The sequence below is a fragment of the Pinus tabuliformis genome, chromosome 4_2 (genome assembly GCF_031772625.1).
Source record: "Pinus tabuliformis cultivar Carrire ecotype Pingquan chromosome 4_2, CPIR1, whole genome shotgun sequence".
NCBI classification, from domain to species: domain Eukaryota; kingdom Viridiplantae; phylum Streptophyta; class Pinopsida; order Pinales; family Pinaceae; genus Pinus; species Pinus tabuliformis.
The window spans coordinates 466,640,781-466,666,518 of NC_142304.1; the positions used below are offsets into that span (position 1 = coordinate 466,640,781).

Below are 25,738 nucleotides of genomic sequence, written 5' to 3' on the forward strand. Positions count from 1 at the left end.
AGACCCCATATCAACAATGCACAGTTTTTGGGGCAAATTAGCTTCCACCTTCCCGTGGTTGACCCTGTTAGTAGAGATGTATGTTTAATATCTCGAAGCAAAGAGAAGCTTGTTTTATTTTTAATACACATTATAATAAGCATGAAGAAACAACTTTAATGAACAATATGGTCAACTATAAACATACATAAATAGACATTAAAAACAACTTTAATGAACAATAGATAAATTAATATTTAAAAGCAACTTTAATGAACAATATGTACCAACCATAAACCTACTTAAATAAATATTAATAAACAAATTTAATGAACAATAATGTCCTAAGCATAAACTTATATAGATAAATAAATATTAAAGGAAAACTTTAATGAACAATATGTAGAACCATAAACCTAGATAAATAAATGAACAATGTACCAAACATAGATGAATAAATATTAAAGAACAACTAATGAACAATACACCATAAACCTAGATAAATAAATATATTTAAAAACAACTTTAATAAACAATAATGTACCAAACCTCATAAATAAATAACTATTAAATAACAACTTTAATGAACAATATGTACCAGCCATAAACCTATTTAAATAAATATTAGAAAACAACTTTAATGAACAATATGTAAACTATAAACCTAGAAAAACCTTTGTAAGAACAAATAATAAAATAAAATAATTTTCTCTATATTTAAAATTAAATATACATGTTATCTTTTCTACTTACATATATCGTTTCATTTATAAATAGCATTCAATAGAAATTCAATACTCCATATGGTAATTTTTCAACTATAAAGTTTTAATTAATGTATTATTATTTTTATTATTTTTAATCTATAATTAATGTATATTACTAAGAGTTGTTTTTATTAGAGTTTTCAATATCATTTTGAGTATTATAATCACTAATTATCACTCGACACCCAAAAAAAATAAATTCTTATAAAAGACGCATGTGACATTTGTTTCAAATTTCTCCTTCCAAATTGTAACCATCAATTTTAAAGGTTAATTCTATTTATTCCATCTTATTTCTTTCAAATAATTTACTTGTAGTGGAGTTGGGTTTCCATATTGTTTATTTCCAACATAATGTTCAACTTTATAATATTTCTAGTTGATCCATGCTTATCAAATTTTGAGAGCCTCGTCTATTATTATTTGTGGCACCCATCCTCCATATTTCTAGTTCAATATCACAAATCATTAAATTTGGAAAGGATTCCTATGAGTGATGTGATCTAAATTATTGATACCAACCAAGCTACAACTTTCAGCATTTTTGCACTTCGTTAAAAAATTAACAAGTTATTTTGCACTTTATATTTTAATTAATATTCGATTTTTTATTCTCCCTTTTAAGAAGATGATAATTCATAAGATTAGAAATTGTTTTGTCAAATGTATATGAAATTTATTCTAATTCAACTAACAAATCAAAGGAAACATTCCTTAGATTTCCTCGTAAAACATTCTTCAAACCACAAAATATCAATAATGCATTTTTCTAATATATAATCATCATATTAAATTATATAATATTTACAATTTATTTTTAATATTTTTTTATTAATTAAAATATATATATATATATATATAATATCAAGATTTTTCAATATATCATAAAAACATAACATTAATATCTCTTTATAATTCACAAATTAATACATACACACTAAAATTAAAACGATTACACATTTTCAATTTTTTAAATCGCTTAAAAATACAAAACCACAATAATTGAATTTCAATAATATGGATGGATTCATAAGAAATTTTAAATTAAACAAACTCAAAAGGTGTCAATGTGATTACCAAAATACACAACCATAATAATTGAATTTCAACCACAAAAAATGAATGAATTTCAATAATATGGATGGATTCATATTGTAAGTATGATGAATGAAAGAACAAGTCTCAAAGTCGTTAAGGTATTGATTAGAACTTAAAAACAAGTTCGAGGCCATTGGTCAAAACTTATAACTTATATAAAATGTAGTTTTTCCTTCCCTCCTCTCCTCTCCTCTCCTCTCCCCAGCGCTCCATAATCTAATATTTGAACTTTCCTTTACCTGCATTATAGATCAACCAATTCAAATTAATGAAAACTATATTATAATTAAAATTAAAATGGAAACTATATACACCACTAAATATTATAATGAAACATACTAAAAATATTTAACAAATTATCAAAGAAAACTAAACAATACCAATCAATCCACTAAAGAAAAATACCAATCAATCCACTTAATTACTTCAGCATTGTTTCTACTCATTACATCATAGGCACCATTAGATCAAAGCTCATCATGTCACTTGCAAGAATGCTTCCCAAGTTAATGATCCAACATTGGATTCAAGGTGTGTGAGCTTGGCACCCGTTCTAACCAAAGATTTCTTGCTAGATTTCTTCTCATTTTAGTTCCTTGACTCAAAACTCAACCCATATGCATGAAATCATGCACGAGGCCCTTCAAATACTGAATTTTCAATTGAAAAAATTGCCCACCTAACTTGCCTTGTATACGTGGATTTTTGAGGGCTTCCAATGAAGTTGTGGCTTTTTTCCCTAGTGCAAAATTGCATCCCCTCTAAGGAAAGTTATCTACCATGAATCCTTAGTGATTTTCCCACCCTCGACTTCAATATGGAGTTTGCATTAAGGTTTACGTTTGTCCGACCACAAGGTTTGTTCATCAAAGTTCGTAATCAGGTCAAAGCAAACAAGTTCAATACATCACTTATCCTACATTTTACTTTCACTCTCAAATCATGGACCATGAGTAGATGAAGGTGTCTAGGCTGAAATGTTTTTGAAATCTGTCCAAAGACCACAAGGTTGTTCATCAAAGTTCGTAAAAGCAAACAAGTTCAATACATCACTTATCCTGCATTTTACTTTCACTCTCAAATCACGGACCATGAGTAGATGAAGATGTCTAGGCTGAAATGTTTTTTGAAAAATAAATGTATAGTGCAACAAAACCCCTCACCCCAAAGACAATATCCCTTAGTCTTTCCTCAATTTTACGAATATATGGAGAGCACACTCTCTAGCACCCCCACCCACATAAAGTGGTTAAATGTGTTAGGGGCCCACTGGAAGCAGTGAGACTCATCCCTTATAGTTATTTCCTTACAAAGCAAAGATTACAAGTCTTTAAAGAGTGACCCCATGTGATTTATCGGGTTTGAATGACCCTAACAAAAAAATACATTGCAATGCCATTCAGTGAAAATTGGGGACCAACCCAAAAAGCTTTCAAGGTTCTACAAGCAAGAAACTCTCTAGTGTGCCCCATACTGCACAAGTCATTCAACTTTAACTTGATTTAGAGAGTTTATGATTGAGTAGAGTGGCCCTTCACTCTAATAATTATTTTTGCACTAGGGTTCGGCTTATCAATAGCGTTGAAACACTACCCCGTGCCTTATCGTGTCTTACTGTTAAGATATGTTCCTCAAAGTAGGTTGAAATTTTCTTATATATCCGACAAAGGTGCCCCTTGCCCCAACACGAGTGGTTAAAGCTCTTAGCTATCTACTTAGCTCTAAGGTGAATTGGGGTGTTATTCAAGGAATCCTCTTACCAAACTAGAGGCTAGGTAATTAGTCAAAGGCCACACTGGTGGTGTCGCTTTACTAAAAATCTCAAGAGGCTAGGTAATTGGTCAAAGGCCATAATGACGATGTCGTTATATTGACAATCTCAAAGGACCAAATTTCTAAGGCTTGTACCATGGAGAGTCTTAAGATAGAGAATTTCAGTGGGATAAAACATAGCCAATGGCCTTTGTTGACCTACCTAGTTCATGATCTTTGATGTAATCATTGGTACTCGCCCTAATTACATAATTCTCCATCTCAATTACTCACACTCACCACCACTCCACCCTAAGTTACTTCACTTGTCCACCTCCTAGTTGCTTGTCCATAAACGTAATTAGTTGTCACCCTACTAATTAGTCAATTTCCTATTTTCTCAAATATGTTTAATGAGAAATTGTTGAGCTGCCCACGAGGAAGAAAATTTTGTTGATAAGGGGGTCTTCTTTTCATGGACATGGGATCCCATGAGATCTTTCATTGAAAATGTGAGAGCAACAATAACAAAATATTAGTTATAACATGTATCCAATCATCACCACTCAACAATGAAAATGTAACTAGCATATACCACATGTTATCAACCCATCGCCATCTTGTGGCTGATATATAAATTGCACGCAATGCATAATATCAAAGCATGTCATCACGGGTATTATATCAACATTATTTCATGATCAAAACAGAACAATTATCACAGGCTAATAAATAATATAACATAATCATCACCACTCAACAATGAAAATGTAACTAGCATATACCACATGTTATCAACCCATCGCCATCTTGTGGCCGATATATAAATTGCACGCAATGCATGCTATCAAAGCATGTCATCACGAGTATTATATCAACATTATTTCATGATCAAAAAAGAACAATTATTAGAGGCTAATAAATAATATAACATAACTATATACCAGCCACAATGGTCATGCATGTGTTATTCATAATTATATGGCAATGAAACAAATCATCACAACATCATATCCATAAATTCAAAAATAATATGAAACCATCACATCATAGTAATGACACATATAACATGACCATTGATAATGAATATATGTAAAGCAACAACTTTAATCTTATAGCATAAAACAAGTAATAATGTGAAGTCTTACGCTATGAGAATGGAAATAGCAAACACTCTCCAGCTTGGGATAAAAGAATCATCTTCAAAGGGTACATTTTCAAGATTTTGGTCTCTCAGGTTCATATTTTGTTTCCAAATTGAATAGGGATTCACGTGAGGTTAGGAAGCACTAATCCAAACTGTACTTTCTCCAGTGACCTACAGTTTCAAGCATTAAGAGTTTTGGGAGTGAAAGGAAAAGTAACACTCTCAATCAAAAGGGGAAGGCCCTTGGCAAAGAAATTAGAGAAAGAGAAACTAAAGATATAGTCAACGAATTGGAAATGTTAGATCAAATCATGAAGACAACACTTATGAAGCAAGATTCAAAAGATTGAAGAATTGTGTAGAAAATTTGCTTACAATGAGTATTAAATTGATGAAGTCAATAGAAGAAATTGTGATGATTTTAAAAAAAGTGAAGCTAGTGTCCCTATGTCCTAGAGGAAGATGAAGAAGAAGAGCCTCCACAAAGGCAAGAGGACACAAAACAAGAAAAGTCCAAGGGAATAAGAACATTTAAGATACATACACCATTTAAAACATAGTCGAAATTTAAGTTGTATGCTTATGAAAAGAAAAGAAATAGACTAAATCACTGAACAACTGGAGATGTAGAACCACATCACCATGGAGATAAGAAAAAAATTACATATACCAGATTGAAGATCTCTAAGTTGCATTAATATGGTGGGCCACCCATGTGGATTCTTCAAAGGAAAAATGATGGCTACCAATCAGGAAAATTTAAATCCATGATGAGAAGAAATTTCTACACAATACGTCATGAGCACAAGTAGAAAATAAAATGTTGGATGTATAAGCACATCACAATGGAGATAAGAAAAAAATTACATGTACCAGATTGAAGATCTCTAAGTTACATTAATATGGAGGGCCCTTCAAATAAAAAATGATGGCTCCCAATCACCACTTGGGAAAATTCAAATCCATGATGAGAAGAAATTTCTACACAATAGGTCATGAGCGCAAGTAGAAAATAAAATGGCAATTCAAAAAAAGCAAGGTCAAAACATCCAATAATACACAACCAATTTACTTCACATCAAGTCCCGTATATGTTATCTAGATATATTTGAGGATTACAATTCCTGAGGCAGACCAATCACCAATTGGGAAAATTCAAATCCATGATGAGAAGAAATTTCTACACAATAGGTCAAGAGCACAAGTAGAAAATAAAATGGCAATTTCCAAAAAGACAAGGTCAAAACATCCAAAAATACACAACCAATTTACTTCACATGGACATGGGATATCTACATCAAGTCCCGTATATGTTATCTAGATATATTTGAGGATTGCAATTCCTAAGGAGGCAGATCAGTCATAATTCTTGCCCAGAGGATTTTCATGATGCTTCCATGAAAGCAAGCTACATAGAGAATCAGAATAAGCAAAAGTTTGAAGCAATAAGCAATTTCAAAACAATATTTTTCAAAGGCATACACCTCTAGCATCCAAATACCCAAAACATCATTGCAAATATTGTAGCATTGATTGACATTTGGAAGCTCCATAAGCAAGCAACGATCATTCAAGATTGAAGTGAAGAAATTGAATGCAATTTTGACATGTAAAATTGGCATGTTTGGCCTTGAAATAGATAAAATCAGGGAAGTCTGTGAAAAGGAATTAATCACAAGCAAAAGAAAATCAATCTTGAAAAAGAAATAGAAATCGGCTAGCAAAGAGCAAGAGAAATCTCCGAGTGAACAAAAATCAGCCTTACAGGTGCAAAAAGAACAAGGAACATTCTTCCAATTGAAGATTAAGATCAGAGGTTATCGACTCTTATTGATCCCATTTATTAGAAATATCTAATTTCCAAATCATTGGTGCAGCAACTTGGCTTGGAGACTCATGCCTATTAGAGGTTATCGACTCTTATTGATCCCATTTATTAGAAATATCTAATTTCCAAATCATTGGTGCAGCAACTTGGCTTGGAGACTCATGCCTATCTTCAGACATGTTTATCATATGACAGTGATAAATGAAAATATAAGTTCAGATTTGCTACTATTTCCGAGTATATCAATAAAATCAAATGTGTTGTGCCATTAGTCATAATTCTGTTTTATGATGCTTCCAAGAAAACAAGCTATATAGAACTAGGGGGGTGCCATTGGATCAAGATAAGCAATTTCAAAAACAAATTACAATCACATATTTTTGGAAGGCAAGAAAAAACATGTGTACGCTTCTCAAGCATGACTCAAAACACCATTGTGAGCCTTGTAGATGGATATAAAAAGATGACATGTTGGAAGCTCCATCCTTGTATCCATCTAAAAAATAAAAACAAAGAAGAAATTTTAAGCAATTTAGAGGTGCAAAACTTACATTTATGGACATAAAACCAACCCCATGCAAAATAAATAAATAAGCAATTGGAAGCATGAAAAATCAGCTATGGCTAAAGAAAAATCATTAATGTATGAGCAAGAAAAACTATGAACAAGCCAAAAAAAAACAGTGCTGAAAAAAGAAAAATAAATCAGCTAGTAATGACCAATATAAATCTGCCAATGAAGAACAAAAATCAACCTTGATAAAATCAAAAACTAAGGGAAAAAGAAAAAAGAATTAAGGAGGAAAGACAAATACTCATCTTACCAAAGGCTTGAATAATCGACTCTTCTTACTGAAGGCGTTGACTCTTGTTGATCACAATTTTGCGAAAAAAAAAATGATTTCCAAATCATTGGTGCAACAACTTGGCTTGGAGACTCATGCCTATCCTCGAGCACACACCTTGGATTTGTTGATCAAAGACACCAATATGCAAGTGACAGAAATGTGAGTTCAGATTTTCTATTATTTCCAGGTATATTGATGTAAACAAATGTGATGTTGTGCCATTAGTCATAATTCTTCTCCAAGGAATTTAGATGATGCTTCCATGAAAAATTATATGGAGATGACAAATAAGCAAAACGTATGAAGCAATTTTGAACAAAAAATTACAAGTAAAAAAAATTAAGGCAAGAAAATGCATTTGCAACATCTCAAGTTGGAGGTGAAGCAATCGAATGCAATTTAGAGGTGTAAAATTGGCATGCCCAACCCCAAAATCAAAGCTAAATATCCAAATTAATGGTTGCAAGTATTAAAAATCAGTCATGTATGTGCAAGAGGATCTATCCACAAGCAAAACGTATGAAGCAATTTTGCACAAAAATTACAAGTAAAAAAAAAATTAAGGCAAGAAAATGCATCTGCAACATCTCAAGTTGGAGGTGAAGCAATCGAATGCAATTTAGAGGTGTAAAATTGGCATTGCCCAACCCCAAAATCAAAGCTAAATATCCAAATTAATGGTTGCAAGTATTAAAAATCAGTCATGTATGTGCAAGAGGATCTATCGACAAGCAAAAAAAAAAACAGTCTTGAAAGAGAAAAACACATCATCTAGCAATGAGCAAGAGAAATGTGCCCAATGGTGAACAAAAATCAGCCTTACAGAAGGAAAAGGAAGGGAAAGAAAAAAATTGAAGAGGAAAGAGACACTTTTCCTACCAAAGATTCAGATCACAAATAAGATGTCAACTCTTGATCCCATTTATAAGATAATTTGATTTCCAAATCATTGGTGCAAAAACTTGGCTTGGAGTCTCATGCCCATTCCCAAACATATCCATTGGATTCGAAAATCAATGACACCAATATGCAAGTGACAAAGAAATACATGTTTATATTTAATACTAAAGTATACTGATGAAATTGAATGCCAAGTTGTGTCATTAGGTGCCAATCAAGCCAGAAGGTTGGTAACTGTGAGTAAAAAGTTCTTCTAATGGTGTTAAGATCCAAAGGAGGAAGCATCAAAGGAAAATTGTTTAAAGGACATGAGCATAGATCAAGATGTTTCAAGGTATGTTAGTGCAAGCACACTTTGTGATATAAGCAAACCAACGACCTCCCTCTTGGGATTGTATACACTGTTACACCTTCCTTCTAGAACACAAAACGCATTTCCATGGATTTCTCGAGAGATTTTCCAAGGACAAAGAGTGCAAATGACTATTTTATAGTGGCAATGGATAGATTCAATAAGTGTTTGCTCTTTCTCATTGTAAGAAGAGCATCAGAGCCCAAAAGACAACTGAAAAATTCCTTGAGAAGGTGTGGATACAAATCCACTCATTCCATACCCAAGTAAATGGATACACAAAACTTGTAAACACAATACTTGTTCATTTATTGAGGAGATATAATCACGAGCATCCCAAAACATGGGATGAAAGCTTACATTCAACGTGAATACAATAGGGCAGTTCAATCATCTACTCACATGAGACCATTTGAAGTTTGTTGTCAATTCCTTCCACAATCACCAATTGACATGGCAAGACAAGCAAATTACAGTTACAAATATATGAAATTATCTCTCACAATGAAAATGATATATTGGGCAACGCTTTTCAATGAAAAGAAACACAAAAGTATAAATTTAATGTAGAAATCACAAAGACGAAATTCATAAACCGAAGAAATACAAGTAAATTTAGTATATTCATAAATTGGAAAAATTCAATATTAATTACTACACTCATTATTGATATTCTTGCATAATGAAGACAAATTATCGTGAATTGGTTGATCATTGAGACCATAATTAGAGAGAGAGGAGTTATAACTTGAGAGATTGTGTTCCTTAGGGTGGTTGAGTAATTACGCAATTTTATAGCATTAGCTCTTCTCATTGTTCTGTTTAAATATAAACTTCTCGAGCTAATATGGCCTCCACTAAAAAATACGTCGTCATTTTGTCAGTCTAGATAATGAAGAATCAAGGCTCCTCAAAATTTTGTTCCAAGAATGTAATCCATTTAACAGTGGGCTCCATTTTGAATTACTTCAATGGAAGGGTGCTTGCTAAGTCGTTGATCCAACACTAGATTTGTGTGGGGGCTTTGCACCCATCCTCATTCTAACCAAAGATTTCTTCCTAGATTTCTTCCTATTTTAGTTCAATGACTCAATACTCAATGGTCAACCCATATGCATGAAATTGCATGAAATCGTGTTTGAGGCCCACGAACTATTGAGTTTTCAATTGAAAAGATTGCCCACCTACCTTGCCTAGTATAGGTGGATTTTCCGTGCCTGCCCTAGAGCAGATAGCATCCCCTCTAATGGAATTTATCTACCATTAGTCGTAGTGATTTTCCCACCGTCTGCCTCAATATGAGGCAATGTTAGCAAAACCAAACAGTTCACCAAACAATAGACCCCCCAAGCAATCAAAATTGGACCAAAACCAATAAAAAACCAAACCAAAATTCCAGTTGGCCAAAGAATATATAAAATATTTAAAATTTAAAGAAAAATGTATATATTCATGTGCATCTATATGAATCCAATCCATTTATACACAAATATGCAAAAGTTCTCAATTATATAAGGGTGCATATAACAAAAATAATATCGAATGCACTCCATCTCTAAAACAAAAAAGATGGCCTCTAGCATCCAAAAAAAGACATGCCACAACAAATACCGACATATCATCAAAACCGTTGCATTAAGATAAGAGAGACAAAGCTTAAAATGTCAAGTCAAGATGATTATTAAATGAACCTAAAACATTGAAAATGGGCATGTGGACATTCACTAATCAATAATAGTGGGATACTAAAATTAAAATTGTAACCACTATCTAACATTCTCTTCTTTCACACATGTCAACGTTTATCCCAACATCTATTTTTGCTCTCAAATCATGGATCATTGTATATGTGACCATTTATGACCTAGGTCAACCAAGAGGTGGCTTTGCCTTCCCAAACCTCTTCCACCCCAAAGCTCCTAGGCAATGAAAATAGATGTAGCTCATACAAGTATTTCCATGAGCGTATCTACTTATGCAAATCTTCAATAAATGTATCTTATGCTCTTTCTAAATGTTCACGTTATTAATTAACAAAGTGAACATTTTTTAATTCAAGTGAATTTTAATTAATAAAGTGATTAAAGTGGGTCATTTAATGATTTAATTAAAAGAGAGTCATTGATTTCACGATTAGATCTTAAACATTGAATATTAGGTTTTTGGCTTATGACAAAGTGATAAGAGAAAAGTTATAAAAGAAAGAGGGGGCAAACGACAAAGACACACAAAGAGCATTCATTTCACAAGTCACATGAGTGAAGAAAAAAATCAGTGGTCTGATTTTTAACAATTAGCAAGGAGTTTTAGCAGTAGTTCAGCAAAAAGAAGACATCCAATCAGTAGCAAGGAGAATTGAAGTCGTACAACCCAGCAAAGGAGAACGTACAGTCATTTGTACAGATTCGTACAGTAATACGGACTGCAGAGTAGGTCGAACAAAGTGCAGCGCATACCACACATTTCATGTAGATATGCCTTGATTTTTGTGCAAACTAAAATTTTTTCGGGTTTATTATTTGTTTTTTAATTTCTCAGAGCTATTTTCCATGTAAGGGAGCTCTTGTAAAAGTTCTAAAGATATTTTGAATGATGAACAAGTCCAGAAGAGCATAAATAATTGTGCACTATGTGATTGCTTTTCTTGTTTTCAATGATGAACTGATCTAGAAGAGCCAAAACGATTGTGCATTATGTGTGATTGAATTTCTCGTTTTCCGCTAAATGCAAGAGTTAATAATTCCAACTAGATCTTATCTATTTTCTTAGATAGTTGATTTTAGGATAATTTAACATGGTGTCAGAGATTTTGTTCTGAGAGAAAAGTAGATCTATTATTTTCCAAGTTACTTCAACAAGCTTGAGAGACAAAGCTCAAGACAGCCATGTTTGTAAGCAATGTGAAAGTTGAGGATCGACTTGATGGGGTTTCAAATTTCTTACCATGGAAGGCAAGAATCTCAATGATCTTGAAGAGCAATACTTGTGGGAAGTCGTGTCTGACCCTCCTGCTCAAACATAGACCTTAGGGAGAATGCAGACACCAACAGTAGTAGACCCTATAGTGTAGGTAGCATGGGATAAGGACATAAAGGAAAAGAGGTTGATCCTTTACGTTATTAAGGATCATCTAATTCCACATGTTGCAAAAAGACCAAATATAAGGAGATATTTGATGTCGTAGTATTACTTTTTCAAAGTGATAACATGAGTCAAAAAATGGTTCTCAAAACTAAGCTCAGAGTGCAAAATGAACCCCTCCAACAATGTGACCAAAAACTGCCTTATGAGAATCACATAAATCCATGACCAGCTTGCAGTTATTGGAGAGAATGTACTAGATACAGAGCTAGTGAATGTTGATCTGAATGGGTTCACCAAGCCTCGGGAACCATTCATCATGCGCATTGTGCCCAAAAGTATCTTCCCAAGTGGGAGATACTTTGGGATGACTACATCCAAGAGGATACTCGTAAAGAGTCCAGGAACAGCAAGCGGAGTCCAGGAACAGCAAGCGGAGACGAGCAACAAATGAAAACCTGGTCCTGGTCAGTGAGATGAAGAAGACCGAAGGGAAAATTTCATCAAAAAGGGTGACAATTGTTGAAGAATGTGACTAATGCCAGTGTTCATAATTGTATTTCATTCATGATGCATTGTATGTCAAAAGAAAGAAAAAGAAATTTTATTATAAATAAAATTGACTTATTAAAGCATGGGTTTCATGCTTGGGTCAATCATTTATAGGTCAGCCTCAATTGCAGGCTTCTAGAGTTTATGTCAAATGTCCTTGTCCATATCACATTGTAAAAGACCCTTCTTGGGATTTATTTGTTAAGAAAGAAATTTATTTTATGTAAAATTAGGTCTCCTAGGCCTCCTCCATCAAGTTGTCCTCAAAGAAGGGAAAGTCAGCCTAACTGAGGAGCAGAAACTCTTATATAAAAAGAAATTTTATTATAAATAAAATTGACTTATTAAAGCATGGGTTTCATGCTTGGGTCAATCATTTATAGGTCAGCCTCAATTGCAGGCTTCTAGAGTTTATTTCAAATGTCCTTGTCCATATCACATTGTAAAAGACCCTTCTTGGGATTTATTTGTTAAGAAAGAAATTTATTTTATGTAAAATTAGGTCTCCTAGGCCTCCTCCATCAAGTTGTACTCAAAGAAGGGAAATTCAGCCTAACTGAGGAGCAGAAACTCTTATATAAAGGCAGCAACCCGAAGTCACTCATCAAGTTCGATCTGCAACTTTTGGGACCAGAAAAAGTGTGAAATTCAAGGATGAAGAGGAAAGGGCTAACGATGGAGAAGGAGGTCTCTATCAATTACAAGAAGTTGAAATTCTCCCTATCTCATGTGTGAAGTTGCTAGGCTACTGGAGGGATCGAAATTGTAGTACTAAAGTTGGGCCGAAATTCTGTGTCGCTGGGGACCAAAATCTCTGGGTTGTTGTTGGGCTAAAGTTGTTGGACAAGAAGAGACTACTAACGATTGTTGAATTTAATTGGAAGGTTGACTTGGTGGAGGAGAAAGGTTTGTTGGTCTTAGGTCTTGGTCTATCTCATTTTGAACCGACTGAAGAAAGAGTTTTTGACTGGGTTTTCCCCTATAGAGGGGTCTTAGCCCTAACAGAGTGCCTACATCTGGTGTACTTTATCTTTGTGCTCTGCTTTTGGTAATTGCTTGATGAAACTAAGATAAAAGAAGAACATAAAAATGATGATAAGAACTCAAAGATATCACAAGTAATTATCAAAAAGAGAAAAGATTTTTTCCTTTCCGATTTTATAACAACAATGAAGGAGAGCAACAACATTCTAGGCAGAAGAGAAATATGAACAAGATCAAATGTTATATTTGTTATAAGAATGGCCATTTTGCTTCTCAATGTCCACATATGAAGAAGGGCAAAGGGAAGTCACAGAAAGTTGCAGCAACAATAGAGAAATGGTTGAGCAAACTTGCTTCCATGTTCGAGAGTGACTTTTTCATGCATGTCTTACCTTTCTACCAGTGTTATTGCTAGAAGCGTCTGGTAATTGGACAATGGTGCCTACTGCCTCAAAGGCTAGAGAGATATTTGGTGGATTTGCATAAGACGACTCAGAGACATATTGAGCTTGGCAATGATGTCAAGTATGCAGTGATGGGGCAAGGGATAGTCTAGTTCCACTTGAGTTAGGAGGGTCCTTTCATGCACAGGAGGTACTCTATCTACTTGACCTAAAGAATAACCTTTTGTCCATCTCAATCATGGAGTACGAAGGTTATGAGATCAACTTCTGAAGGGGGCAAGTGTTCATTTTCCTAAAGGGAGCCAATCCAGATTGCAGAGACTGCAATAAGGCTTAGAATCTGAGAGAGAAACCAACCACAGCATCTACGAGCTTTGTCATAGGAGGGGATGGGGCATCTCCATCACAGGGCTCTACCATTACTTAAATGGATAGGACATCTCAGAATATTTGGTTGTCCAGTCTACATCCACATACCTATGGAAAAGAGGGCAAATTTGCAGCCCTCCAGTGAGAGGAACATCCCCGTGGGCTACAACAAGAATTCCAAGGCTTATAGAGTCTTCTTAACATATCACGAGAAGACAGTGCTGAGTTAAGATGTCGAGTTTGAGGAGAACTTGGCATCTAAGAAATCTCAAGACCTACCAACAATTGCAGAAGGACCTCAAGAGGAGGAACCAAAGGAGAAGCTGAGAGCAGAGACTTCCAGTGGCAGAGATAGCCAACCTTCAATATAGGAGGAGCAGTCAACTCCTTCAACATCAATCAAGAAGCCGAGAGCAAAGACTTCCAGTAGTAGAGATAGCCAACCTTCAATGTAGGAGGAGCATTCAACTCCTTCAACATCAGTCAAGAGGCTCAAGTGGGCAAAGAAGACCTTACAGGATGCTTGAAAGAATGTCAACCCTTTCAATACCAAATTCAAGGAGAGCAAATCTCAGCATAAGTTTCTGATGTACATGGCTTTGATTACCAACATCATTATCTTAGAGCCTTCTAACTTTAAGGAAGCAGCCAACCAATAGGTGTGGAGAGATGGCATGGTGGAGGAGCACAACTCCATCATGAAGAATGATGTCTGGCAGATTGTATCGAGACCAAATGGGAAGTCAATTGTGACTTAAAGTATGCAGCATATGGCAATGTGGAAAAATACAAAGCTAGGTTTATTGCTCGTGGATTCTCTTAAAAAGAGGGAGTAGACTACAACGAGACTTGTGCTCCCATAGTTAGATACTTCTCTATTCGAGCAGTTCTTTCGACAACTTTTGAGATGGGATGGAGCATCCACCAGACGGATGTGAAGAAGTCTACATTGAGCAACCACAAGGGTTTGAGGTCCATGTGGGAATGACTCGAAATTTGCAACGACTAATGAATTCGAACTGAAAACAATAGACACAAATTTCTTCTACTCAATATGCAGAAGGGGAAACATACAATAGAAACAAATGCAATCAACCACAATGAACACAGTTTTTACTGGGGAACCCAATTGGGAAAAACCCCTCCTATATTTGTATTATATCAAATGAGAAAATTTGATCTATTATAATGACAACTTCAATATTGAAGCACAACATGCACTACAATACGATCTCCTCCTCCTGAGACTTCTTTGCAAAATACTTAGCCAATTATTGGCCTCCTTCTCCTCCTATTTCCTTGCACAATTCCTGAGGAAATTAGTTCCTAGAGAATAGGAGAAGCCCCTATTTGCTTGCGCAATTCCCAAGAGAATAGTCTCACGTGCTACATGCAAACAACGTACACTCACTAGTATACAATAATGATTACATTGATGTATTTTTCCTCCACTCAACTAGGCAATTCGAATTCCATGCATGACTAGGCCTATTTTTAGTAAATTGACTAGTTAACTGAGAGATCAGTGAATTAACAACAGTTAAAACTCAACTAAACTCCTACTGACTCTATTTATGACTAAAGCTCAGATAACTAAGTTCAACTAACAATAACTCCATCAGATTACTAGATCTTAACAATCAACCCATGCACAACTCTACTTCTTGCCCACAAACTAGAATTGACTGACTTAACTAAGTGACAATGCCATGTCACTCCTGCTAATTGTAACTCAAGTCATCTTGTTGATGTGGAAATTTGTATTTCTCCATTTCTCCAATCCTCTTTGGGAATGGACTATAACACAAATAACACTCCCTCTCACTATTGTTGTCGATATTGCAACAACTACAATTGAAAAGCATCAGGAATATTGAATCAATTGTGTCTCTGAGTTGCAACTATCTCCGAAGTCTCTGGCTGCTACTAGCCTCTGCAACTGTCGCTCAAGATCTGACTACAACGACTAACACTTATCCTTCTGCCACTGAATACTGTAGGCCCATGTAGCAAGGGTAATGATCCATGAGAATAGTATACTGCAAGTGTTGTTGCTCTCCTATGGACCCTACCCAAATCTTTGCAACTCAGGGACTAAGGCTCTACATCGCCCCACCTCAATCTTGGAGGTATAGCTGCATGCAACGCGAAATCTACCTCTAGCTTGTAGATATTTTTAACTCGAACACCAATTTGTTTTACTTGTCTATTAGCAACATGCTTCAGATAAGCTTTCCCCCTACTAAACACCACATCATATCCTTTGTCCTCAAGTACATCTATAAAAACTAGATTTTTCTTCATGCCAGCCACATACATTACATTCTTAAGGTGAAGATGAGAGCCTGACTCCCTCTTATAGGTGAAAGTGTTAATCCCTTTGGTACTATATCTCCCATCATCTCCAAGCTCTATGTAATTGAAGGTCTTTCTCCTCTAGGCTGCTGAAGAACTCCTTATTTAAACTGAACGCAACAAATTATAGAGATAACCATAAATACAGATATGCAGCGGAAATAATCTTCATTTCATTACTGTAAAATACTGAAATATGTTTACAAACAGAAATGGAAATAAGCCAGGTAGGGCGATGGTAGCTTATCTCTGAGAAGAGATGTGGCGACTACATGCCTCTGAACTCTGTTACAATGAGGCTTGGAGGCCTATTTATTGTTGAGAAATAATGGAAAACCCTAAACATCCAAAAACATGACCCTAGAAGATGAAAAGCCAAATTGTGGGCCCTGTTTGGGTAAATTGGTACAACAACTTCCCCAGGTCGTAACTTTGGTATACGATCTTCGTTTGACGCGCACAGTATCTCGTTAGAAAGATCTATCCGAGAACTACAACTTAGGGAAGAGCAACATCGGTCCATGGACCCATGTTGCACCCAGTTTTCCAAAAAAACGTTGTTTACGGCCTCAAAACGGCTCCGGAAGTTTAGGACCCGAAAAACTGCTAAAAATAGTAAACTATGCTACGTAAGGAAACTGAAAAGCTAAAAGAAATAGTGGTGGGCATCCAAGTGGACTTGTCAGGTGGCCACCAATATCCCCCTGGATCATCCTGTCATATGATATGAAGCACCAGAGTCTAGGTACCACTCACTTCCTCTTATTGTGCTTGCCATGCAAGCACTGAGGGTGAAATCCAACTCGAATTGTGATGTGAGAGCATCAACCCCTGTTGTTGTTGCAAGTTCCTTACTGGATTTCTTATGTGGACACTTGGTTGCATATTGTCCATACTCATGGCAGTGAGACCATTTAAATGACTAAGGTCTTTCTTCTTGCCATGGTTCTAGATGGATTCTGCCTCGCCTTGGGCCTTCTTGCCATTGGAATTAGGACCCTTGTTTGGTTTAAGGACCATTCTTTTTAGGATGCTTCTTCTTACGATTCTTTGAACTTGGTTATTGTTGGGCTGCTAAGGCTTTCTTAGAAGAGTTTCCAATGTTAAGAAGACCAAGATGTAAGATTTTTTATTACTCTCTTATTAAAGAATCACAAAAGGCATCAAAAGAGGGGGACTTGTAGTCTTGTCCTTGAGAAATAAAGGTTTCTCTAGTAGAATGGAAGGTGGAAACAAACACATAGTAGATTGGTCCTAACTTAGCAAGAATCGAATAGATAAGGCTACCATCTTCTTTCTTAACCTTAACACCTTCCAAGAGAAGTCTAAGGGTCTTGAACTTGGACAAAAAATCTTTAATGGAAGAAAAATTATTGGGGTCCAACGTAAGCAACTCATTTTTGAGTTAATGGGCTCTAATTTCATTTTTAATTCCAAAAACTTTATTGAGTTGTTTCATTGCTTCAATGAAGGTATCAATGTCTGCGATATGGAATCTAAGGTCTAGAGAAATAGATATCTATATCAACCCACGTGCTTGATCTTTCTTATTTTCCCATTTGGCTTGCTTATCTTCATCCTTAAGTTTAGACTCTTGGCCTGAGGCTATTCTATAAAGACCTTAACTTCTAAGTAAACTGCAATGTAGGATAGCCATTGGAAGTAGTTGATGTTGTCAAAAATAACTAGGCATGGACTTTCCATTTTAAGAGAAACTGAAGCTGTAGATGTTGAAACTAAGTGTTCCAATAGAAAGATCTCGAAAAATTAGGCCGATTAAAAAAACGGCTTCCAGATGAAGAAGTTATGGCTTTTTGAAGAAAAGTTGTTGAAGATGCCGACGAACAACATGAATGTTGGGAAGTGAATGATAATGTTATATAAAAAAAATCCCCCCATTCCAAACTTAATCTAATTAGCTCACTTTTAAAAAAAAATTACTTTATTTGACCCACTTTTATAAATAAGTGAAAGTCACTTTTACAATAGTATTTTATGAACTATCCACTAAATTGTAACTTAAATAAAAGATAAAGTGAACTTAGAATTATAAGTGACTCACTTTTTATAATGAGTGAGAACACTTTTACATTAAGTAACTTTAAAACATAAGTTACATGTGCTTTTTGAAAAAGTAACTCAACAAAAAGAAAGACTTGAACCCAAGACCTCTATTCTCATAAAATAACTTTAAATCAAGTGAGGTAATTTAAAAGGTTAGTAATTTTTGGAAAGGAGGAAGGGTGTTTTTTTTTGCTCTTTGAAGCTTTGGAGTGTGTGCTTACTTTAAAAACCTCTTTTTGCCAACAAAACAAAAAAAACAACCACACAAACCAAACGAACAAGCAAAAGTAATCCAAGTCTTAGGACTTAAAGTTAGACTTCGTCGGAAACTATATATTTTCCTCAGTGTTTCTGATTTTCTGAGATCACACTAAGGTGCAGCAGAAAAGAGCATACGCATGAGGAAAATCATTTCTTTTTGTTTCTGGTTTGCCCAGATCGCACAAAGTCACAGGGCAAAGAGCATACGCAGAAATGAAAGGTATAGATCTGATAATAAAAAAAAATATAGAGGATTATAAACCAAAATAAACAGAGAGATAAATAACTATAATTGCAAATAAAGACTATATACCTCAAAATCTTAAAAATGACGTAGCTAGGGCTACCGGAAACCTTTTCGCATGAAACGAAAGGGGTTCATCATTGGAACAGATGCTCCTAACACAATAGAGCAATCCTCTCGGCCCAAAAGCGGTCAAAAACAACAGATCTAGGAAGCGACAGTCGGATACAGTTGTACCGGCTTCATATTTGGATCACCAACAGATGTGGTCCTCAAATAGCTCTGATACCATGTAGGAATTTACAGGGTAAGTTCCTTAGATAGAACACCAAAGGACATCGCTCATAAACAGATCAGTACACCAGTATTCTTGACGTGGTTGAAACCCTCAAAGAGGGAAAGAGTCCACGACCCGAGCCAACGCGGCCATTAATGTGAAAGAAAGAAAATTTACATAAGCTTCTCTCATGAACAATCACCTTACAAATGACCCTCCATGCTCTTTAAATAGAGATCATGGACCAATCAGGTGTTAAGCCAAAAATCAAGTGTCGCTAATACCGAAGAGAGAATGAACCGTTGGAGTGTAAGTTACAAAAAGTACATACTAAAGAAGCACACTTTACCTAACTATACACTAGACTAAGTTATACTTAATTGTTTCCTATGTGTCAGAATATCCTAACATTGCCAACTAGAGCACAGTCTTCTTCCTCATCAAATCTGTTTGAGACTCCATATTTAGTGTTTCTTCTAATCTCCTCCTACACAAAGTCAGACCAAAGTCTCTCCCAATTTGGGAGCTTGTCTCTTCCATTCACTGAATCCCAATAGCTATGCTAGGACTTCAAAAGACAAAGGAGTGTTAAGCTCACAAGCTCAGATGGTGGCACAGTATCTCTTATTCCTCCAAGTTCATCTCTGACCTGACTGAATCTGGATAGGTACTGAACAATGGTTCCATTTTTTTGCATTCAAATGTTCATGAGCTTATCTTTCAATGCCAATTTCATGGCATCACTACTGCTTTCGAATAGGTCTGTAAGGGTCTTCCATATTGCATAAGCATTCTGCTTGCCATGCAAACTAGAAACCACATGGTCTCTGACTCACTCCAGAATAATCATCCTGGCTTTAGTTGTACCTTTCTTCCTCTGATCCAGTTGTTGTGCATCGGATGTTGATGGTTTTGCAATATCAGTTTTGTGTATTCCAGTACTCCATTGTCATCCAGCACAAATTCCATTATTTCCTTCCAGACAATGAAATTTGAACTTCCCTCCAATGCATACTCAAGTTTCAATCCATTGGAAGGCATTGTTCCAACACTGAAGAAAATTCCTGCACCACAAATTTTCTATTTGAAATTTCTCTGAGAGAAGATCAGGAAGTTGGTTTCTATGTAGTTTTCAAGGCTCTGATACCATGTAGAAATAACACGAAATTTGTAGCTGCTAATGAATTCGAACTGAAAACCATAGACACAAATTTCTTCTACTCAATCTGCGGAACAGAAAACATGCAATCATTCAATCACAATCAACGCAGTTTTTACTGGGAACCAAACTGGGAAAAACCCCTCTATTTGTATTATATCAAATGAGAAAATTTGATCTATTACAATGACAGCTTCAATCCTGAAGCACAACCTGCACTACAATATTATCTCCTCCTCCTGAGACTGCTCTACAAAATACTTAGCCAATTCTTGGCCCTCCTACTCCTATTTCCTTGCGCAATTCCTGAGGAATAGGAGAAGCCCCTATTTGCTTGCGCAATTCCCAAGAGAATAGTATCATCTGCTACATGCAAACATTGTACACTCACTATTATACAATAATGATTACATTGATGCATGCATGACTGGGGTTATTTTCAATAAATTGACTAGTTAACTGAGAGATCAGTGAGTTAACAATAGTTACAACTACTCAATTGAACTCCTACTAACTCTATTTATGTTTAGAGCTCATATAATTGAGTTTAAATAGCAATAACTCTACTAGATTGCTAGATCTTAGCAATCAACCCATGCAAAACTCTACTTCTTGCCCACAAACTCGAATTCACTGACTTAACTAAGTGACAATGCCATGTCACTCCTGCTAACTACAACTCAAGTCATCCTATTGATGTGGAAATTCAAATTTCTCCATTTGGCCAAGGCACAAGTCAAATGAAGCCTTTTCTTGCTACAATTTAACAGTCCGTGACAGTGAGACACATGTATGCATGCCTAAGAAAGCCCTATGTCAACTCAAACAGGAGCCCAAGGACCGATATGCTAGGATTGACAGTTCTTAGCAGGGCATAGGCTTCAGTGTTACTTGGGAGCGGGAGAGGGAGCGAAAACGGGAGCGGGAGCGACCATTTTCAGAAGCTCTCGGTTTGGGAGCGAATCCGGGAGCGATTTTTTAAAAATATATATATATATATATATATATATATATATATATATATATATATATATTATATTTTTTAATTTTTGATACATATATGTCAACAAAAACATGTAGAATGATTAATTAGATATAAAAAAAAAAAAAAAAAAAAAAAAAAAAAAAAAAAAAAAAACATAGATTGATCATTGAACCATATCACATCAATCATCTAGATTCTAGAAACTATAATTTTCATCAACCATGTCCACAAGTTAGTAAAATACATATTACAACTGCAACATAATGAGTCTCATGAATCATGATTCATCAAATTCAATATTAAAGTTTCAACTTCAAGCTTTCAAAATTGAAAATTCAATATATAACATTTATCATCATTGATCACTAAAGTTGTACTTGTAAGCTAAGTTTAACGGTTAACCATTACAAGAAGTAATATCTTAGATATTTCTAAGTCCTAACTTCTAACTATTAACATGAAATGAAATGTTATAAAATGAAACATGAATAATGAAATGAAATGAAACAACTTTAGTCTTTCACGAAGTATCATATTGGGGAAGATAGTGTTCATAACAGAGATCTCTTGCTCCTCGCTCCTCAGCACTTGCTCCTGGCTTCTCCTCGCTCCTTTGCTCTTGCTCTCCTTGCTTTGGCGTTCATACAAGTGATAATGAAATGTTTGTTTGCCCCATTGGGCTTTTAAAACAATTTTTTTTAATTGGAAAAAAAATTCGCGTCTGCGGCTTTTTTTCCGCTCGGATCGCTCCCAACGTCAGGCGATTCGCTCCCGGAGCGAATTTTTAATGCTCAGGAGCAATCGGGAGCATTCGCTCCCCGATTGCTCCCGAGCGTTGAAAATTCGCTCCGGGAGCGACGGGGGCGACGCTCCCGATATCGCTCCCTAAATTGGCAGGGAGCGCAAACTTTTTTATCGGGAGCACGCTCCCGACCCGCTCCCGCCCGGAGCGCGGATTGGGAGCGGGAGCGGGGGGGGAGAAGTGCTCCCCCGCAACACTGGGCTTCACCAAGAGCAAAGCAAATCCCAACCTATACTTCTTGTTGGTTGGACATGAGCCCCTCATTTCAGCATTGTATGTGGAAGATCTCATTCTAATAGATGAAAGGAGATTGATTGTAGGTTGCAAGCCAAACCTAATGTTAGAATTTGAGATGAAGGATATTGGGTCGATGCATTACTTTCTAGCATTAAGGTTTGGTAGCAATTGAGCGAGATCTTTCTCGCACATGGGAAGTACACTCTAGAGATACTAAAGAGATTCAAGATGGAGGACAAAAGACTCATGGTCACTCCGATGGTGACCAATTTCAAGAAGATTGATTCTTTAGTTTTAGAGTTGGTAGACTCCAAACAATATAGGCAATTGATTGGCTCATTGATGTATCTGGTCAACACTTGACCAAAAATTAGTTTTCCTATTAACACCTTGACTCAATTCATGGTAAAGGCAAAGCACATGCTTAGATATTTAGATGGCACAGTAGGATATGAATTACAATACCTTGATGGAGATGGTGTGAGTTTGTAGTTCTCAGATTCAAATAGGGCAGGCAATGATACAGATCGAAAGAGCACCTCTAGGTGTTGCTTCAATTTGGGGTTAGCCTCCATTTCTTGGTTCAACAAGAAGCATACCTCAATAGCACTGAGTTCATGTAAGGCAGAGTACTAGGCGACCAATCTAGCTAGTTATGAGTCCATTTGGCTTTGCAAGCTACTCAAATGATTGTTTGGTAAGAAGCTTCAGCCAACAATGATCCACTACGATAACCAGAGTTGTATCAAACTCTTGGAGAATCTAGTGTTTCACGATAGGTCAAAACACATTGAGATCAAATACCACATCATCAAAGACAGGGTGTTGAAGGGAGCAGTCAACCTCCAAAATATTTCTGATGAGGAGCAATTGGTAGAAATTTTCACCAAGCCCTTGTGAAGGGCAAGTTCGTCTGGTTTTGAGACAACTTTGGAGTGGTGGAGAATACCTTCCTCACTAAGGAGTGTTAGTGTTTGTAGCACAAACAAGTATTTCCATGAGGGTGTCTAGTTATCGAAATCATCATTAAATGCAACCTATGTTTTTTACAGAACTTCACTTTCTTAATTAATTAGGTGAATTTTTTTATTAAAGTGACTAAAGTGGGTCACTTAACGATTTAATTGAAAAAGAACCATCGATCCCATGGTTAGATCTTAATTGTTGAAGATTAGGATTTTGGCTCATGGTAAAGCTATAAAAGAAAAAGAGGGCAAAGGGCAAAGACACAAAGCATTTCACATGTCACGTGAGTGAAGAAAAAAAATCAAAGATCTGATTTTCAACCGTTGGCAAGAAGTTCAACAGTAGTTCAGCAAGGAGAAGGCAATTAGACAGTAGCAAGGAGAAAAACAATCATACAGCCCAGCGGAGTAGGTCGTACAGCCATCAAGACAGAATTCACACAATTGTACAAATTGAAAAGGGACCACACATTTGGTGCAGATATGCCTTGATTTTTGTACAGACTAAAACTTTTCCAGGTTTGTTGTTCTTTTGTTAATTTATCAAATCCATTTTCCCTATAAGGGGCTCTTGTAAGTTCTGAAGATATTTTGAATGGTGAACTGCTCTAGAAGAGCATAATTAATTGTGCATTGGGTGTGTTGCTTTTCTCGTTTTTCGCTGCATTCATGAGTTAATAATTCTAGCAAGTAACTAGATCTTATGTGTTTGTTTCGATAGTTGGTTTTAAGATAATCTAACAATGGATCTAGATGAAGGTTTCTAGACAGAAATGTTTTCTAAAAATAAATGTAATAGTGCAACAAAATCCCTCACCCCAAAGACAACTACCAAGGTCATAGTCACCATTAAGTCATTTCTCAACAAAGGTTTCCAATGAAACTTCATTTAGTGCCATGAATCAGGAAGGTAGTGAGTGCAGATGATGCTCTCTAGCACTTAAAATAAGCCTAATAATGACGAACAGAATATTTTGCTTGACTAAAGTCTAAGATACATCCATGATTGTGAATTTTCATAAGCATATTGAAAACAATGTTTCAATTATTAATGACAAGACATGCTTAAGGGAGCTTCTCAATTAGCCAAGCTCAGGCTTGGGCTCAAGATGGCAACAAGTGTTGAGAAATCTAGGGCATTCAAAGTTAAAAATTTCTCTGCTTGATAATTGCTTGTAATGCACTTACACTTCTTTATCTTATAGTCTTTTCTTTGTTAGCTTATTAATGTGTTCTTTCATCAAGACAATTACCAAAATGCATAATCAAAAGACAAGTGATACAGCATGTAGGCTTCTTCTCACCTCTTGAGAGGAAAACCAGATCAAAATTCTTCTTCTAGATCTTCAATTGTTAAGTACCAAGACCATGACACGGACCCTTGACTCTAGTATCCTCCCAAGAACCTTGTCACCAACCTTGATGCTCTGCCTCTTCCTTCCTTTGCCTTTTATTCTTGATCTTGAACTGCTCTCCTTGACTCCTTCCAGAGAAACTCGGCCTCTATCCTTCTTACTGCTCCTTCTCAACTTCCCCTAGAGAATCTCGATCTCTAGGTCTTTACTTCGACCTTTCTAGAAGAATCCTTTCTTGCTTGCCTAGAAGAAACTTCACTCTCCTATCTTTGCACTGCCTAGAAGAAACTCCTTTTTCGTTGACCTAGAAGAAACCCTAACTTCGTATTACCAAGAAGAACCCTTCTTCGCACTTATGTTCTTCTTTCTTTTCGTACTTCTACTTCTTCCCTTTCTTCGCACTTCTTGTCTCAAAACAGATCGAGTTGCTTGATCGAATTGTATTTCTTCAAGTGAGGCCGAGTAGGCTATATATACACTTCTCAAGTTCTTAGGGCCGACATGACAGTTGGAGGTAGACCGACTTGTTCTAGAGAGTTCCTTCATCGTTGTAGGCCGACTTCAAGAGGATAGATAGATGACAAGTTCTTGGAGGATACTTTACATAGACAATATTGACCTTTCACAAAGTGTAACATGACTTCATTTACATGACAATGACTCTTACATTTTATGACTAAATGACACAAAAATCAGAAAGACTCTCAATAGGAGTCTTGACTCAAAAACAAAATCCTTGCTTATGAAACCCATGAAGCAAGTTAATAAAATTATTTCTTATTTCTTATTTACATCTCATTACATAAAAACATATTTACATGTCATTATGAAAACAGAACCTAGTTACGCTTTTCAACAACAAGGGGATATCCTGCATTCCCTAGGCGAGACCTGCAATCAAGGGTTTAGACTGAAAATTATCCAACTCCTCGAAAGTTTGGACACCTTAATGACATTGAAATGTGTTGAAGAA

General features: G+C 35.8%; 1 long non-coding RNA gene across 1 annotated transcript in view; it reads right to left on the reverse strand.

Moving 5' to 3' along the window:
* Positions 1-1,770: 1,770 nt before the first annotated feature.
* LOC149169983 (uncharacterized) overlaps positions 1,771-25,738 on the reverse strand; it is an 84,430-nt gene continuing 60,462 nt past the window's right edge. Inside the window, exon 4 of the long non-coding RNA XR_016259437.1 lies at positions 1,771-2,083. This is a non-coding gene — a long non-coding RNA (uncharacterized LOC149169983). The remainder of the gene's footprint in view (positions 2,084-25,738) is intronic.